Below are 19,115 nucleotides of genomic sequence, written 5' to 3' on the forward strand. Positions count from 1 at the left end.
AAAAATTTTTTTTTGTACAGTGTATATTTTTTCTATGGTGCATTTTTAATTCCCTGCAACTCGTTCTCAGACAGTTTTTCTATACAACCAACGGTTTCTGGGCTACAATGCTTCGAATAAAACCTATGCCAAAAGACATACGCCCTTTTAGAATGTAACTCATGGGTGTAAAAAATCGCTCCATCTGTGGAAAATGCTCAGTTTGCTGAGCCAAATACGTGTGCAAAGTTTCATTCAAATCAAAAATGGTCGATATTCGACCATCGGTGATTTAGTGCGATCTTGCTCACCAGTGGTAATCTAATTCAGATATCGTTGTTGGAATACAGCCCGAAACTGGACGTGATCGGCACTGGGGACCTTTGGAGCCGTTGGAAGGGACCATTGGAAGACTTGGAAGCCGTTCGGATGCTGCCGATAGTAATTTGTGTAGGTATAGTGTGTCGTATACCAAGTGTGTGTGTCTGGGTAGCGTTGGTGAGTATATGTGTGTGTGAGAAGCGTTAGCGTGTGTGTGTGTGTGTGTGTGTGAGAGTGTGTGTGAGTAGCGTTAGCCTGTGTATATGTGTGTGTGTATGTATGTGTGTGTGTAAATGTGTGTGTGTGTCTTTGTATGTGTGTGTGAATGTATGTGTGTGAATGTGTGTGTGTGTATGTATGAATGTGTGTGTGAGTGACGTGTGTGTATGTGTGAGTGGCGTGTGTGTGTATGTGTGAGCGGCGTGTGTGCGTGTATGTGTGTAAGTAGCGTGTGTTTGTAAGTGGTGTGTGTATGTGTGTATGTAAGTAGCGTGGGTGTGTCTAAGGAGCGTGTGCGTGTGAGTAGTGTATGTGTGTGTATAACGTGTATGTGTGTGCAAAAATGCATTCATCCGAGGTAAATTTATTCATGAGAAAATACTTTTATAGGCAACAAGTTAATTATTTTTCCTATTAGTTTGTATGCTATGGTTTATGAAAGGTGTAAGTGTTTTTTGTGAAGTGGTCATGGATTGTTGTGTTTGGTATTTGTACGTTTGGTGTGTGTTATATACTAGAGATGGTCGGGTATGGGACCCGTACCCGTCTAATCGAAAATTTTCAATCCCGTACCCGACCCGAACCCGATGTCTGGTTTGTTTAAAATACCCGTACCCGACCCGAACCCGAAAAATATCTATTACAACAACCCGTACCCGACCCGTACCCGAATGAAAAAACGCCGAAATTGCTTGAACCCGACCCGTACCCGACCCGTCCTGGAAAAATACCTGGGTACCTCGCACGTTATACGCACTGATTGTCATTTGTGGTTTCTCAAGGTGATGGCCGAAGTTAGACAAGAACGGAGTGTGAATGTGAACGAATGTTAATGAACCCAGAGTTCCAGGCGGATGGTCCACTATACGGAAGGGGTCCACTATTAAAAGTGCATGTCTGGTAGAGTTAAAAAAAAAACGACGAGTTTTATGTGAACATCTCAGCAAACTAAAATCTAAATATTATAATAAGGTCAAAGTTAATATTGTTTATAACTTGAGAAATTTGCATTTGCCGAAAACCTTTAATTTTTGAGTACAGATTCGATGTCATCGATTCAATCTAAAAATCGGTATAACACAAATATTTCTGTACATGCGGCATCCCTGTTCACAGTGCAAACCAAGACTATGCTATCGCTGTCATATCTCATATACATATTTGCTTCGTACCAAACATCACAATGCACAGTGGGGAATCGGTGGCCACCCGCCTGAATTTTTTTTTACGTCAGCTGTTTCATAATATTTTTCCATTGTTGCTATAACATTCAAGGGCTTTAATCCAAAATTTGGGTGCAATATCATGAGATCTGATTTTTATATGACTTTTCGAAGTTTGGCATACTGACGTTTTTTGACATATGTTTAAAAAAAAATCATTACTTTAAAACGCTCCGCAGCTTCAATGACAGCTTGGATTTTTTTGGCGTCAAAGAAAAAGTTGATTTGTAGTTAGTGTGTATTACCTATTTTGTTTTAATTTAAAAAAAAAACATTTTTTTTTCGCAAAATTTGGCTGATTTGAGGGGTTGTGCGAAAGCTATGTAATTTGTTTCTGTGAGGAGGACGCCCTGTGGCGTTGCTTGTGGTTGAAGATTAAATACTATTTAATAAAAAAGTAAGGGGAAAAATGCCAAAATCAATAAAAATTAGTTAACGTCGGCCTCAAATAAAAAATGGAATGGAGATTGGTGTTCAGCACCCCAAAATTAAGTAAATACCATATTTTTGTCGCATTTATCCACACTTTTTTTGCTTAGCCAGCCCTTGTATTGATTTGCCTTACTGTACAATGCTCTGCGGTTTCGCTGACAGATATGAAAAAAGCCCGGCAGAAATTCCAATTAACTCAAAACGGTTGCAGGAAGAACTATTCACTTTTACATTAGAAAAAGATAACACGATGTCATTCCCTTGGTGCAAAGACTGCCGACAACTGTCAGAATAGGTATTGGCCGATCTCTCGTTGAGTGAGAATGGGCAATTTCTTCTCCGATCTTTCCGATTATCGACACTAAGAAAACACCTAGGTTTGAAACGTTAAAAATTAAATTCTTATAATGCACGAAAATCGAATTACCCGTACCCGACCAATTGAGAATTTTTTAAACCCGTACCCGAAGCCTTGGTTTTTAAATTACCCGTACCCGACCCGAACCCGTAAAATATTTTTTGGCGTTACCCGAAACCCGACCCGAACCCGTCGGGTACGGGTTTCGGGTAAAAATACCCGTACCCGACCATCTCTATTATATACTATGGCCACAGACTAACAGACGTAACACTGGAACTTAGCTCCATCGCCACAAAAAACGATCATTTCAAATTTCCAATCAAATAACAGTCATCACGCGATAATGCCGTCTGGGGCGCTATCATGCAGTCTCATACATATTTTGTGGTTCCCCATTTGACACATGCAGTAACGCTGGCACTGATGTCGACATACATGACGCAGCGCGAACACGACAGCAGATGGTGCTAGTTTTACTAACGTAAAGTACTAGAATCATCCAAACGATGATTTTATTGAAAATTTGTTCTAAGTGTTATGTCTGTTAGTCTGTGCTATGGCTATAGCAGAATTAAATCTTCACACTCACAATAGTCCCACGTCAAGCCTACGTTTGTGCACTCAAGCACATACCCTTTAACTTTTTTTTTTTTAAATGGCTGACTCTCTGGGACTTCAGTTGTTTTTTCAATTGTGGGAGGCAGAGTTCAAACCGTTTAGAATTTATCTTCTGAAATTATGTAATCGCTAGTCTCTCGAAATAACCTGTATAATGATTTACACTATACCTAGCATCGAATAGATTATGTATCGTTAGGGTGGTTCATTTATTCGACATACGGTGGTTTGTGCTATTGTAAGAATATGAGGATAAAATGAAAAAAAAAAAACACCAACAGCAAAATTCCTCAAAATTTGTAATAACATTGTCTTTAGAGTGGCAATGTAGAATTGGAAAAAATACCTAGTTTTACTCTGTGCAAAAAAAAATTATCTTAACCGAAATTAGGATTGTGTCTCATGAAAAATGTTGAATGCTTTTATGTAATTGGCAAAATCATCACAACCTCGTCTTCCTAAAAAATTATGCAGTTTATTAACGACGCAATCAATGGATGCCTTATCACAAATCAGTTCCACAGAAAATGTCCCAGTTTTGATATATTTTTTTAAATTGTCAATTTTGATTTGGCTGAAACTTTGCATAGACGTTTCTATAGGCAAAAGATGCCATTTTGTGCTATTGGTTTAATTTTTTAAAACACGACTCATTTCGTGAAGCTATTGAAAAATGCTATTTTGGGAAGGTATTGATGATTACATATATTTTTAGAGCCAAAATGGTTTGTTTGATTGGTGTGACGTCTTCGGCGAAGTTGTAAATGATTGTTTTTCAAAAAAAAAAAAAAAAAAACAAAAATACACTCTTAAAAAAAGTTTTTGTTTGAATCTAATTAATTATTATAATAACTACAAAAGATTGCCCAAATAATGAAACCGGTCCGATCATAGAGAATTCAGAAAAACAAAGTTATTTTTAAATTTTTTTTTACAGAGTAGAGCAAGATCGCGCCAAATGACCTATGGTCGAATATCGACCATTTTTTATTCGAATGAAACTTTGCACACGTATTTGGCTTAGCAAACTGAGCATTTCTCACAGATGGAGAGATTTTTTACACCCATGAGTAACATTCTAAAAGGGCGTATGCCTTTTGGCATAGGTTTTATTCGAAGCATTGTAGGCCAGAAACCGTTGGTTGTATAGAAAAACTGTCTGAGAATGAGTTGTAGGGAATTAAAAATGCACCATAAAAAAATATACACTGTACAAAAAAATTTTTTTGACCAAAAAAACTTGAAAATAAACATTAAATTTCAATTTAAAAAAAAGAGTTGATTTTTTTTTATATTTTTTTTTTAAAGAAACTTGACGTTAATACGCAACTTTTAGAAAAAAGTCCAGGATGGAGAAATGAAAAATAATTTTTTTTATGGTAGATTAATTTTTTTATAAAAATTCTAATTCAAACATTTTTCAAAATATTTGTATACTGATAATTTTAAAAGATGCAGAGAGTCATTTTGAATCAAAAAGCTCTTGGTAGTAAACATTCTAAAGGCATCGGTTTTCGAGTTATTTTAAATTTTAGCTCGAAAAATTATTAATATTTCGGAAAATACACGTTTTTCTTAATTTGTCCATGGTTCTCCAGCAAAAACCATACGTTCATTGGAATGCCTGATTCAAAATATACAATTCATTCTTTGACAACAAAACGATAGGATAAATAACTCAAGCGCTGTACCTTAGCCTACCTACACGTTCCCCTTGCCGAATGTTTTATAAAAAAATATCCGGAGTGATTCGCGATTAGGGCTCAACTAACAAAATGTAAACAAATGGTTTTATTACACTACTAGTTGGCCCGTAGTGGCTAGCCACTTTCAAATGCGTTTTGAAATATTAAAAGTTGGTATTTAATCTAAAATGAAAATTTTTTTTTAAATATCGAGTTGAAGTTAAAGATGTAACTATGACACTATCGACAATTCGATGCAGATGGCCAGCGCTGGTTTAAAACCTAATTAATTATCTAAACAGCGATAAATTCTTCGTTCAGTAGATCGTGTATTGATTGCTCACTCGAAAACGAATCTGCATATCGCTTCTTATACGGATCCACTGCACAGCTGTTTTCTCCAATATCTAAATACTTTTTCTCCATTATTTGATTATTTTCAAAAAATTGTTTTCTAACGATTTTTTTTTTTTTAATTTCATAACTTGAATAATAGTTCATTTTCTCAATTGTTTGATGTTACATATGTTATATTCAAACTAAACTCACAAAATAACTAAAAATGAATGTGATTTAAGAAAAAAAAAAAACAATTTACAAAAAACATTGCTCATGAAAAAATACTGGATTGCTCAAAAAAATATTTACACATGCAAAAGTTTGTCTATGCAATTTGTTACTAACAATAGCAAAGCTTGGAACATCGAAGTACTGTCCTCTTTTAATCATTGATGGGTAATTCAAATCCCTCTCTAATACCCCGGTATAACTTCACACATGATATATGACGCGCATGAAACATCTGTCATCTGCGTCCTCATTTGATCACCACCACCTTTGTCTACTTCTTTGTTTTCGTCTTCTTCTACATAAGCAAACAAATATTATTTGATAAAAAATAAAAAAAGTTAGCTTACTGTAGCGCATTTGCAGGATAGTAACCTATGTTTAATTTTTAAAATTTAAATTTTTATGTCGATATATCAAAATATCTTAAATCAAAACTGTTGATCAAATTTTACATAATGTTCAAAAATAATGGCCAATAGCTTAACTTGATCCCGGCGCAGAGGAATTAATTTTTACCTCAAAAAATGAATTTCAAAATCTTATTACTCATCAACTATAAACACAAATGACACAAACTGTATTGCAAATAAAGATCAATCTGTTCTTTACTGAATAATTTCGTCGTGAAAATTTTCAAGTATAATTTTTGAACTTGAATCAAAGTTTGAATGTCACTTGTCGGAAATGGGTTTATCTTGTACTCTAAGTTTTTTTGAAACAGCTAAAATTTTCACGTATCAGCAAAATAATTATCCCTTTCTCCGTACATCTCGAACGTCGTAGCAAACTTAAAGAATTAATTTGGGGTACAATATGTGCAGCATGTCTTGTGTAGGTTAAATGTCTCTTCTATTTTTAAAAATATCGAAAAAAACATTATATTGCTTTACCTTCAAGTACAACTTCTTGAGAACATTTTGGTAAATTTTGTTAGAGCTTTGAGTAATATGGAGAAAGTTGGATAGATTTCAAGTGCGGCTTGTCACGCGTTATAAGCTAAACTTGAAACTCGATATGATGTTTTGCATAAAATGGGTTTGGCGAGTTACAGCCGGTTTTCTTCAATTTTTTATAAATGTTTGTTATTAACGTCTTCGGTCGTAATTGATATTTTCAATAAACAAACAACTTTTTGCTATCGAATAACTGTACTATTAAAAAATTACATATTTCAATGCATACAAAAATTGCTACACACTTTAAAAAAACCAAACTGCTTATTTTCTCGAGCAAAAAGATTTATAATCCCCATTATTTTCTTGACTTTTTCATAGTCTATTCTCAATGAACTACAACAGGTACTGCCTTATTCCACTTGACAACCTAATTTTGATGGTAATGCCATGACATTACAGAACTTATTGGACATGTAACGTTCATAATCAACCGACAGTGGTTTGGCTAACTTTAGATTTCATTTACATGCTTGATATCTTTGATACTATGTCTTTCTTACATCCTAAAATTGCCTTCCGCCCTTTATTACGTTTTTGGCGGTTTTTGCCGATGCACCTGCATCAGAACCTATAGCCATGTGCTAATTTAACACGTGTGCCGAATATTAGTTAAGACGCAGTTAGCTTTGATTTCCTTACGACTGAATTCATACCAGGCGAGAGGAGGTGAGTGGAGGACTAAAGGCAAAGGTAACTTGTAGTCAGAACAGGAGTGTTTGCGTTGCTACCCACAAAAAAATAACAAACTTTAGTGTACCACAGCTTCAGAGTTTGCTTGGGAAAAAGGCAATTTGAGTAACTTTCGTTTGTCGTGCGCGTGACTGAAAGACAAGCAAACTATATATATTCCGATTGAGTTTGAAAAGACTTACGAAATTCATGAAAAGAATCTTTTCTTTTGTATAAATCGATAAAATTATTTAAATCAAGCTTTTAGTGAAGGGCGATAAAGCAGTTTACCCGAAACAAAAGATGCTTTGGAAATAGGCCCTTTACATTGTTTTGAAGTAACGGGCTTTTTTGCGAAATATTGCGTAAACAGGCGACAGTAAAAGGCGGATCAACCTTTGTTTTCAAAATACTGACGCAACTGGAGAAAAAATAAAAACAAGGCGAAAGAAAGAGTGTACAGTGTACAGGTTTAATGTTGGATTAAAAAGTATAAGTAAAACTTCGAAAAAACACATCTTTATTACGCTCAATTACAACACTTTTCATCCACTCCTAACATTATCACCTTGTTTATTTACATCGCTCGATTGGTACCCTCGTTTGACACTGATTTGGTTCCTTTGGTTTCATCTTTGCGGGACTCTTATTATAAACATAGACTCTGGTGCAACACTACCTACTTGTTTACTAATAATAACTGCTTGTAAAGTACGCAACCAATAACTACTGGGTTACCTATAATATCTGTTTTCGTATATAAATACGATTGCACTTCTCCAGAAGTGTCAGTAACAGTTTGCATTTTGCATCAAGTGAAAATGGAATACACCAAGCCCAAATGCTGTAAACCCTTTCCTGATCATCGATGCTCATCAAGCTTACGCAAATTAAACGAAAACGTTATTGCAAAATTAAAAATATTGAACAGTCAAGCACATTTTAATACGTCTTTATCAATTTGTGATTCGTGTAGTTGTTGGAGGGATAGTCAAGCCACCATTCATCCCTTCGTTGTTTACTATTCAGAATCTGGAACACTTAAGAATATCAGCCTCATCATAATATCGGAAGTACTCCATCATGATACTGTTGCGATTCAGGTGTTCATTGTCAAATTAATATATTTTTGAAAACAACAATAGAGTTGAAAAAAGCGATATTATTGTCTGATGGAGCTGCCTCACAATATAAAAAAAACTTTGCAAGTCTTTGCAACTTCAAAACAAAATATAACGTCGATGCAGAGTGGCATTTTTCTGCGACTTCTCATGGTAAAGACCCATGCCATGCAATTGGTGGCATATTAAAACGAATGGCAGGAAATGCAAGTTTGTCTAAAGAACATGAACATTCCATTACAAGCGCAAAAGAATTGCATGATTGGTCTAATCAGAAAAATAATAAAAATTCATCAAAAATGTCATTTAGCAGGGTATAATATGAAGAATATTAACAAGGAGTAATTGAATGGAGCAATATTTTCAAAAAATCTATAATAATAGCTGCCACACAAAAGTACACTAAGGTCGCTTTTTACGCGGTTTTTTTTTACGCGGATTCCGGAATTTACGCGGTTTTTTTACGCGGATTCCGGAATTTACGCGGTATTTTTTTTTTGCCCGGATTTCGGTTTCCCTTCACTCGGAATGCAAAATTAACGATGGTTTTTTTTAAGGCGGATTCCGGAATTTACGCGGTTTTTTTTACGCGGATTCCGGAATTTAAGCGGTTTTTTTTACGCGGCAAGTATCCCCCGCGTAAAAAGCGACTTTAGTGTATTACTCTTTTGTTCCGATTTCAGAAAATAAGATACAAACGAAGCTGTTTTCAAAAGATGACGAATCATTTACCTATGATGTATATAAAATATAAGGCGAAACAAGTTCTGTAAAGTATTTATGTCATAAAAAAATATGTTTCTAAGATAATAAAACTCGAATATAAATATTTGATTCTTATATATATTTATATCACTTAAAACATTCAACTCTTTTCTTGAGAACCGTTCGCCGAATCGTTTTGTTGTCAAAGAATGATATTTTTGATGAAGCATTCAAATGAACGTATGGTTTTTGCTGGAGAACCATGGACAAATTAAGAAAAACGTGTATTTTCCGAAATATTAATAATTTTTCGAGCTTGAATTAAAAATAACTCGGAAACCGATGCCATTAGAATATTACCAAGAGCTTTTTGATTTAAAATGACTCTCTGCATCTTTTAAAATCATCAGAATACAAATATTTTGAAAAATGTTTGAATTAGAATTTTCATAAAAAAATTAATCTACCATAAAAAAATTATTTTTCATTTCTCCATCCTGGACTTTTTTTAAAAAGTTGCGTATTAACGTCAAGTTTCTTTAAAAAAAAAATTAAGAAAAAATCTTTTTTTTTAAATTGAAATTTAATGTTTATTTTTAATTCTTTTTGGTCAAAAAAATTTTTTTTTGTACAGTGGATATTTTTTTTATGATGCATTTTCGATTAGCCACAACCCATTCTCAGACAGTTTTTCTATACAACCAACGGTTTCTGGGCTACAATGCTTCGAATAAAACCTATGCCAAAAGGCATACGCCCTTTTAGAATGTAACTCATGGGTATAAAAAATCTCTCCACCTGTGAAAAATGCTCAGTTTGCTAAGCCAAAGTGCAAAGCCACGTAGTGCAAAGTTTCATTCAAATCAAAAATGGTCGATCAAATTTTCGCGTATTTCCAGGCGATTTGAAATGATTTTGCTCAGTACATTTTTATGGAAGGACAGAATTATTATCTATAACTCTGCAAAAAACACTATGCCAATTAAACAAACCGTTTTGACTGTAAAAATATTCTTAATTTCCCATAGAGTGCTCTAGTGGAAATTTAAAATATTTCTACAGCCAAAACGGTTTGTTTGATTCACATAGTGTCTTCGGCAAAGTTGTAGATAATACAGTAAAGTCTTTTTTTACATGGTTTTATTTTACACGGTTCTTTTCTACACGGTTTTTTTGCACGATTTTTCGTTTTCGCGTAAGATTGTTACAGTGAGTAACAGTAACGGTAACGTAGGCTGTTTTTTACACAGTTTCATTTTTACACGGTTCTTTTTTACGACGTTTTTCCAAATAACGCGTTTTTTCCGACGTTTTTCCAAATAACGTGTTTTTTTACACGTTTTTTTTGCACGGTACCTAGAATTGTGTAAAAAAGAACTTTACTGTACATTGGGGTCGCTTTTTACGCGGCTTGTTTTTATAATTTTTTTAAACGGGATATTTTTACTCGATTCAGAAGATTGTACGCGGTATCAAATAAGTTTAGTATGAATATATCTAATCTAATCTTTTAAATGCGGTACAACCAACCGCGTAAAAAGCGACCCCAGTGTAATTTTTTTCTTCATAAATAAATATGCTACTTAAAAAAAATAAATAAAAAAAAGGTTTTGATTTCTCCATGATCGGGCCGGTTTTATTGGTTTGGTGATCTTTTGTAATTTTTATAAAAAAAATCTGATTTAAAAAAAACGAACTTTTTAGATAATTATTTTTATTTTTTTTACATTTTTTAAATAAATATTTTTTTTTATTTTGGGTGTATGTTTTTTAATTAACTCTGCCGAAGACGTCACACCGATCAAACGAACCGTTTTGGCTTTGAGAATATTTGTTATCATCAATACCATTCCAAAATTGCCTTTTTTTCAATAGCTTCTCAAAAATGAGTCGTGTTCCAAAAAGTTTAAACAATAGCACAAAATCTTTTGCCAATAGAAACGTCTATGCAAAAGTTTAGCCAAATCAAAAATGGTCGATTAAATTGATTGCCCATTTTTTTGTGGAATTGCTCCACAATTGAAATTTCGTCGTTACAATCAAGAATTCTGTCATGTTTTTCATAGAAATTCATTTTCCAAGTGGTGTTTCAGCTGAAGATGGAAGATATTTGTTTTGTTGGAAAACACTTGGAAGAGCAAACACCTAAAATGTTGTTATTGACATCACTTTCCAGAAAAATATATACTTCAGCACTTCAACTGGAAGGGACTGTTGAAATCTTAACACCGGATCTAGTCAAAAAATACTGGAAAAAGAGAGTTTCTGTGGATGTTTCATTAAACGATTGTTTCTTGAACCACCCTAATGAAACATAATGTATTCGATGCTAGTTATAGTGTAAATCATTATACAGGTTATTTCGAGAGACTAACGATCAATTTCAGAAGATAAATTCTAAACGTTTCAAACTCCGTCTCTTACAATTGAAAAAACGACAAGTCCCAGAGTCGATTTAAAAAAAAAATCAGATGACACCAGTTCTCGGCGCTTCGGTGAGTCCAAGGCAGCGAGGGCACCAATGAAATTGGACAGGATGAATAAAGGTTTGTCAGCTGGTGTGGTGGCCGCGTAAAATATTGCTGCTGATTCGGCCGAGAAAATCGAACATTGATCTGGAAAACGAGAAAAACGCTGCAAGTCTACAGTCGCGTTTACAGTCTTGAAACCGTCGGTGAAAATCTTGATATTTCTTTCCCAACAATTGGGTTGTTTGGCTATATCAGTTTTTTATATCATCTGAAAGATCTGCATTTTCTAAGTAAAACGTGATTTAAAAAAAATTCTATCGTTGTCCTTCGCTTTTCAAATCACGATTTAAAACTGCTCGAAATCGCTACAATGACAGTTCGCCCATATACTAACTGTCATTGTAGCGATTTAGAGCGAATTTTTATTCTTCATTTAAAATTCGAAGGTTAATGATATAAAGTTTTTAAAAGTCACGTTTTGCTCAGAAAATTACACTCTTTCAGATGATACATAAAAATCGGAAATCCGGTAGTAGCTAAACAACCCAATTCCGCAACGTGAGCGTGCACAGCACGAGAATTATCTCCTACTCGAAATTTGTTACTAATGGAGCGATCGATTTTCAGTTGGCGCATTCCATCTCCTGGCTCCATTTCCAGTGGATACATGCCACAGAAGGGAGGTCTAGATCTAGATCTGAGAACTCTATTCCCCTCTTTGAGAAGAAAGACCTCAGAGTTAGGTATTCTCTAAATAACTAATGGTTCTGCAGTTAAATATTTCCGCGAATTGGGTCCTAAAGCTATACCAGTTTTTATATATCAATTGAAAAAGGCGCGTTTTCTGAGCAAAACGAGATGTAAAAAAAATTTTCATCGTTTTCCTTCAAAAGTCGAAAGGAAGAACTGCCAAATGAATGTCAAATGAATTTTTTTCTCCATTTCAATATCTGCCAGCACACAAGAAACGAAAATAATGTTTGTTATGGAGCCAAAAGCCAAAACAAAAAACTGAAAAAAAAATCAAAGGTTGCTATGTTGACTCCAAGTCGAACGAAAAATAGAAACCTTCCTATCCCATTCGACATATTTATCGAACGGCATGTCGAATCACAATACCGAATAGGTGTAAACGTGAACCAACATTGCATTCGATATATTTTCGAGCAATCAGCTCGAATCAGATGAAAAATCAGATAGTCTAGACATACCTTAACTCGATGCCATAGAATAATCTACTATTTACTGTGGCTTTGGAGACTCGGAGAAGAATGTCTCTGTTGCTGCTCTTGTGTGGCTTAGAGAGCGTTCTGAGTATATTCAAACGAGTCTTACATTTTTCTCTAGTATCGTTGAAACGATCTACAAATGTTAGGCAACGGCCCAGCCGTACGCCGAGAATTTGAATGGTCTTTTTAAAAGGGATTGTAGTTCCGTTTGAAGTAACGGCCTTTGGTAGTGAATGATGGCGAGATCTTTATAAGTGGGACCTCAAGCTGATAGAACGAAGCCGGCCTTAGATGCCCAGTTAGTAGCAGCTGAAACAGCGGCTTGAATTTAAAATTTGTGTAGTCTAGCGATGCCAATCTTTTTTCAAGAAAAACTGGAAGCATGCAAAATAAAAAAAAAAACTGTAGAAAACTGGATATAAAAATTTGAAGCTTCTGTAGAAATTTGTTTGATTTTCGGTTCAAAAATGTTTTGTAAATAACAATTATAAACATATATTGCACCGTATTATTTGTATTTCATGTAAACAAAAAGGGTGAGAGACAATGCATTGCTATTTTGATTTTTGACTGATGGAGATTATAATCACTAGGTGTAAAGTCTGGCATACTCGAAATATTGAAGATGCGACTGGAATTCGATTTAACCCAGGAAACTGAAGAGCGTGAATGCACGGAATATTGAAAAGACCGGAGGTAAATGAGTTCAATGAATAGGGTAAGCTGGATAAAACTGGAACATTCTTTCAAAAATTGGAGATATTCCACCTTTAACTGTTTAACTGGTGTGCCAAAAAAGCTGGAGATATTCAGGAAAAACTGGAGAGTTGGCATCGCTGGCGTAGTCTTTTCAGAGTGCGACCTATTGCTAGCAGAACAATATCGTCTGCATATACGAAGATGTACACATCCTTCACGAGGGATTTGAAAATACCGTTAATGGCTTTAAAAAGATGGTAACCGCAAGGACGGACTCTTGCAGAACACCAGTTTCCTCCGTCTGGGTTGAGGGAAGATGATTGCCGATGGCAACTTGGAAAGTCCGGCCACGCAGAAAATTCTTCATGAAGTGCATGTCTACCTAGTTCCCATTCAATGAGCTGTTGGATAACACGTGAAGTCCACGCACGGTTGTATGCTTTTGCCAAGTCTAGAGATACGATGTCTACGTGCATATTTTCTTCCATTGCGCCTCGTAAAACATCTCCGAGCTCTGCGAAGTACGTACTCGTCCCGTGACCAGGGCGGAAAGCGTGTTAGCGGTGATCTAGGAGAGCGTTGTGTTTAGTCAGGCGACAGATGACCATTCATTCTAATATTTTACTGGCACAGCACGTCAACGAGATAGGACGAAAGTGGCTTGGGATAGAGGCTGCTTGACCGCTTGTCGTCGTATAAAATCATTGTCGTATCTGTCGATGGCGGATAAGGAGGTGAAGTGATCGGCAACAGTGTCAACAATTATTTAGTCACGTGTGATACCATTTAGCGATCGGATAGCTATCCCTTTCGCTTTTTGGTTTCCGTTTAGGGCATTAATTTTGTTCCATATATCGGATGTCGATTGACTGGCGTTAATGCTTTCTAAGAACTCGTTCCAACTGTTTATCTTTGCTGATCTAATGATCTGGCGGCATTCGTTTCGCCTAACTCGGTATAGCTCGATGGCCCTAACTTTATCTAGGTGGCCAACAGGAATTTATTTACCGGCTCGAAGTGCCTCCCTTTTTTTCCTGTAGGAGACTGAACCACTGCGACCATTGGTAGTAGATCTATTGTGGGATGCTCCGCTTTAATCTAGGTGCATTCAATTTCGGCGCATAACTATTATTGAGTTGATGTCCAATTTTGATTTGCACGTGTATCCCAGTCAGGTATTACAATTCGAATGAAGTGCAATATCTGAGAAGGGCTTTCGTTCCAGATTTCGGAAGGACTTAGGAATCCTTTACCGCGATATGCAGTCTGCGTTGTATAAGTGCCTCCCTTCTTTCACTGCTACTTTAATATCGGAAGACCACCAATGAAGTGATTTCCGACCGGGGTTTGGGCTTGATTTAGAGAGATTTTTCTGGGATATTGTTTTCCTTAGAGACGAAGATTGGAACATGATCGCTACCTGCCGGGTCTTCCAAAGTTTTCCACTTGAACTTGTTAACAATGAAGTAGCTAACGGCGGATACATCGATCGCTGTTTCGGTTTGTCCACGAATAAATGTCATGGAACCGTCGTTAAGAACAACGAGGTCCAAATTTTCCAGTATTTTGGCGAAAGTAGAGCCGCACTGGTTGTCTATAAAAGTTCCCCACAAAGGATGGTGGCCGTTAGTAACATAGAACTAAACGCGGGCCTGGAATTTTCTCTAGTGTATGCTGAAGTTTGGGGTGAAGATCGGCAAGTTTACCGTTGGGCAAGTAAACTTAATTAAACATTAATAGATTAATGTCGAAGTGAATCGGGTAGAATTGGATGTTTTCTGATATGCCAATTGCTACGGAATGGTAAACGTTAAATCGGCTGCGATTATAAATCCCGCGATACTTTCCGCCGAGTGTACAGTTCATATGCGATGGATCGGATCGGTGCACCTCCTGTAAGGCAAGTATAACGGGAGAGTAGTCCCTTATCAACAGTTCTAAATCGCTAAGGTATTTGTAGTAGCCTTAGATTGCGGCATTACGGGACATGGTCTGGTGTGAGCAGTATTTGAATGAGTCATACCGGAAGAGAATGAGCGATTGTGAGGCGTTGATGACGGTCCTGCTACGGGTAATGTTTTTAGGTTTGAATGTCAAGAGTCAAGCTGAGGACGAGGATAAACAGGTCGCCCGATTATATCGCTAGGTCTAGATTATCGGTACTACCTAGGGTGGTCGGTATTACCGACTTTTCGAAAAACCGGTAACTCGGTATTCATAAAAATAAAAACCGGTAAAACCGGTAAAAAACCGGTATTTTTATTTTTTTCGGATTAATACAAACCAGAGGTGACTCGTGGTCTTTAAACCTACTTTTTCAACTACAAAATTCTTAAAATCATAGTTCGGGGAAGTAATGATGATTGTCCGCGAAAAAAAAACGCATGTCATTCTCTCTGTACTAGGTATTTAAAATGAAACTTAAAAATAATTAAAGATATAGGGTGTCAAACGTCTCCGGTAGTGGTTGTCTTCGGCCGGATTTCTGCCGCAGTCTTATGCAAAAACCTGTCCAAGTAAGCCACTGCCAAAGAATAAAATTTGGATTCGAAATTTATTTTTTGCTAAGCGTTTCAGGTTGCATCTATGTATGGACGTGTCGCTGCATGCTTATGTTTATGCATTTATGAGTACCTATGCTTCATTACGATCCAGATTTTTTTGTAAGATTAAGAAATCTGCGACCATTGTTTTGATCTCTTGTGGTATACGATCCAGATACAACACTGGATAACATTGTTTGAAGAGCTCCAATGAATGAATCTAGTGATATGATTGCGAGGAACATAATTAAGAAACTAATGTTATAACAAAAAACATAGATTTATACTTAATTTTTTTTCACATCGCAAAACTTAGTTTCAAGTAGTGAATAACTTTAAAATTCGTAAAAAACAATATTTGAAACTGTTGAGAAGAGTATATGAATGAAGTAAAAAAAAAAGAAATCACGATCAGACCAGAATTTACTTTTTACGAATCCGAATGAATAGGATATAAATACTTCTTAATTCTGTTCGATCCTCTTTAAACAGTTCATTCAAATTATTTATTATTATAATTATTTTATTAACTTTAGCTCTTGATGGACAATCGAAAAATGTGGCATATGAACAAGTTTGTAACTGAAATAGAAATAAATGTTTGAAATGAGAGGTTGGTAAACATATATAAAAATATAGAAAATTATGGAAAAAGCAGAAACTTTTACACGAGTGAGGCCGGGTACATTTAGTTAGTTGCTAATAAAAGACCGCTGCGGTGACAGGGTGACGAAGGTTTGAACTATTCAAATTTCACTTTTTCAATGAGCAGTAATTTTTAGGATGAAATTCTTTATTGGTTGATTATTTCATCCTGTAAACACTTTATATCAACAAAAAATAAATTCCTAATCGGAATTTATATTTATTTATTATTTTTTTAAGTTTTACTTTCAAGTTGCACAAATGAATAATGAATTTTCGCTGACATGATTGTGATTACTGCCTCAAACGATGATTTTCATAATTTGTAGTTAAACTGGCAGGTTCAAAACCCACGCGTTGCCACTGTGAGTATAAGAGTGTAAAAAAATTAGCTGTTCTACTTAAAAAAAATGTTTTGCTTTATTGATATAAAGTTTTTTGACATATTATCGATACAAACAAACACATCGTCTGAATCCGAGCAGAACAAACAAAAAGATGACAAAAATTGATAAATAGTTAAGGGTAAATTACTATTTAATGTTGCTTTTGTATAAATGTATTAATTATACATATACTTCGTCATGTGATTTGTAAAGCAAGTGAGTAGCATTCATTAGCCTAACAATGATTCATGAATATTGTGACAAGTTTTTTTTCTCAATTTAAAGAAAAATACCGAAAATACCGGTTTTTTCGCCTCTCTAATACCGGTATTTCGGTATTGAAAAAAATATCGGTTTTACCGGTTTTTGTTTTACCGGTAAACCACTCTAGTATTACCCGAGAGCATGTTGCCATTCAAGCTCAGAGTTTCTTCGGAGTCCGAAAAAATGATTGATGAATCAGTTTTTCTTCTTCTTTTTGGTTTCATATTCTTTCGTGAATTGTTTTTTTTCTTGGCAATCTCGTAGTCTTTAGAAGCCACATCTTTTTTGAGTTGCTGAACTTGGAAACCAAATCAAAGATTGTTCCATATTCTTTCGTTCATCCTATTGTCTTGTGCTGTAAGGGCATTTTACAAGTTTTTGATTCTTTCGTCTTTACGTTGCAGTGCTTCGCGGAGTTACACGATGGACAGCCTGAATTCGATTAAAGCTTGTACACCGAAATCATTAGCCACTGGGCTGTTCCTTGATCGATTGTTCCAGCCTGAGTTCCAGAGTTTCAATTGCCTTATTTTTACAATCTTTGGTCAGATCGGCAAAGGACTTGCTGCCGGGCAACTGCGACTAGGAGGAGTTGGTTACTCGCTTCGCAGTTTCGTATGTCTGAATGTGTAGCACCTGAAACACAACATTGGGGCTGGGTAGTAAGGATGAGTTTTGCATCGGAGGTATCCGATATCAATGTGCTCAAGGATCCGTATCCCTTCGATTGTGAGGAGCCGACTCGTCTCGTGATCCGGCGAATACTTTCGACTATAGTCTCAGATTTGATAAGATAGCTTCATCTTTTACCTGTGCGATTTCCTGGCAACTAATCACGCAAGGGACGGTGTTTGGTAATTTGGATCTTTGATCCATCATCTAATTGGATCATGGAGAGCAAGCGTTTCACTTGCCATTTGGATCTAACCTTGAGAGCGTAGGTTTTATCTCTAGCCTCGGGAATAACACCGTCAATTTTACCCTTAGTTCCCCATTCGATCGATGAGCGAATTATGAATGGGTTTGATGGTAGTTTTCCATCGTCGAGAACTGGTTGAAGTTTTAATACCACCAGTTCGCCATGGAGCCCATTAGGATCCATATGAGACGGTAACGTTGCGCCGGTGTACGAACTATCCAGGTATTGAGCTATTTCTTCCTCACCTGAATCAGGGAGAGGCGGAAATATTCCGTCCAGCGACATCGCTGCAGAGTTTTTTTTCCGATAACCGCTAAGATGAATTACAACCGGCACAGAGGAGCGAAGTGATTTGCGAGAGAGCACTCAGGGTGGACAGACGAAGACTTGTATGCAAGTAACGTACACTGGAATGGCTACCGGAAAGATAGCGTCTTAGTGATCTGTCTGATAAGAACGAATCCAGTTCTTTCCAAGATTCCACTTCTCTGATGTAATTACGTTGCCGTTCGTTGGACGATCATTTTTTAGGTTTTACATTACCGAAAAAATGCTTAATAGGTACATATTTTCGAGAAAAATAGTCCCGTTCGCAATCAAAGTGAAATACTTTTTAAAATGATCGTTCAGGAACCCGGTAAAATTCTATATTAGGGTGAGGAATCGTTATATGGAAAAAACGAAACTTGATAGCAGAAAGCCAGAACCAAGTTTTTTCTGTTCTATTTGGGGCCCCAAACAATCGTGAATTTATTGGAAGTCATTGGTTCTGTCTCCGCTTGGCGCATTGCATTTTAAATTTATATGGAGATTTGTATGGAAAAACCAACTTTTTCGCATTTTCCATTCTAAAGAGCTCAAAATGGCTCAAACCATAGGTTTCATGACTTCGAATGGTAGGTTTTTTGATGCCTAACAACTTGGCCGAAGACACTAAAGAACTAGGGTGTGCCAAAAAATAACCTCTGAAACACGTTGTAGATTCTATTTACGCCTAGAATATTGACCCTAATTTGTTTGCTTGGTCCAGCTGAGTGTATAAACTCGTTACGACAGGTTACTTCTGATGGGAATCCTACAGACGCCGGTACATTGGTAAT

General features: G+C 36.0%; 1 protein-coding gene across 5 annotated transcripts in view; it reads right to left on the reverse strand.

The window, feature by feature from the left end:
* Positions 1-19,115, reverse strand: part of LOC129721661 (baculoviral IAP repeat-containing protein 6) — a 45,349-nt gene that overhangs the window by 9,108 nt on the left and 17,126 nt on the right. The window lies entirely within an intron of this gene.

Source organism: Wyeomyia smithii, chromosome 1 (genome assembly GCF_029784165.1).
Source record: "Wyeomyia smithii strain HCP4-BCI-WySm-NY-G18 chromosome 1, ASM2978416v1, whole genome shotgun sequence".
In the NCBI taxonomy this organism is placed as follows: Eukaryota; Metazoa; Arthropoda; class Insecta; order Diptera; family Culicidae; genus Wyeomyia; species Wyeomyia smithii.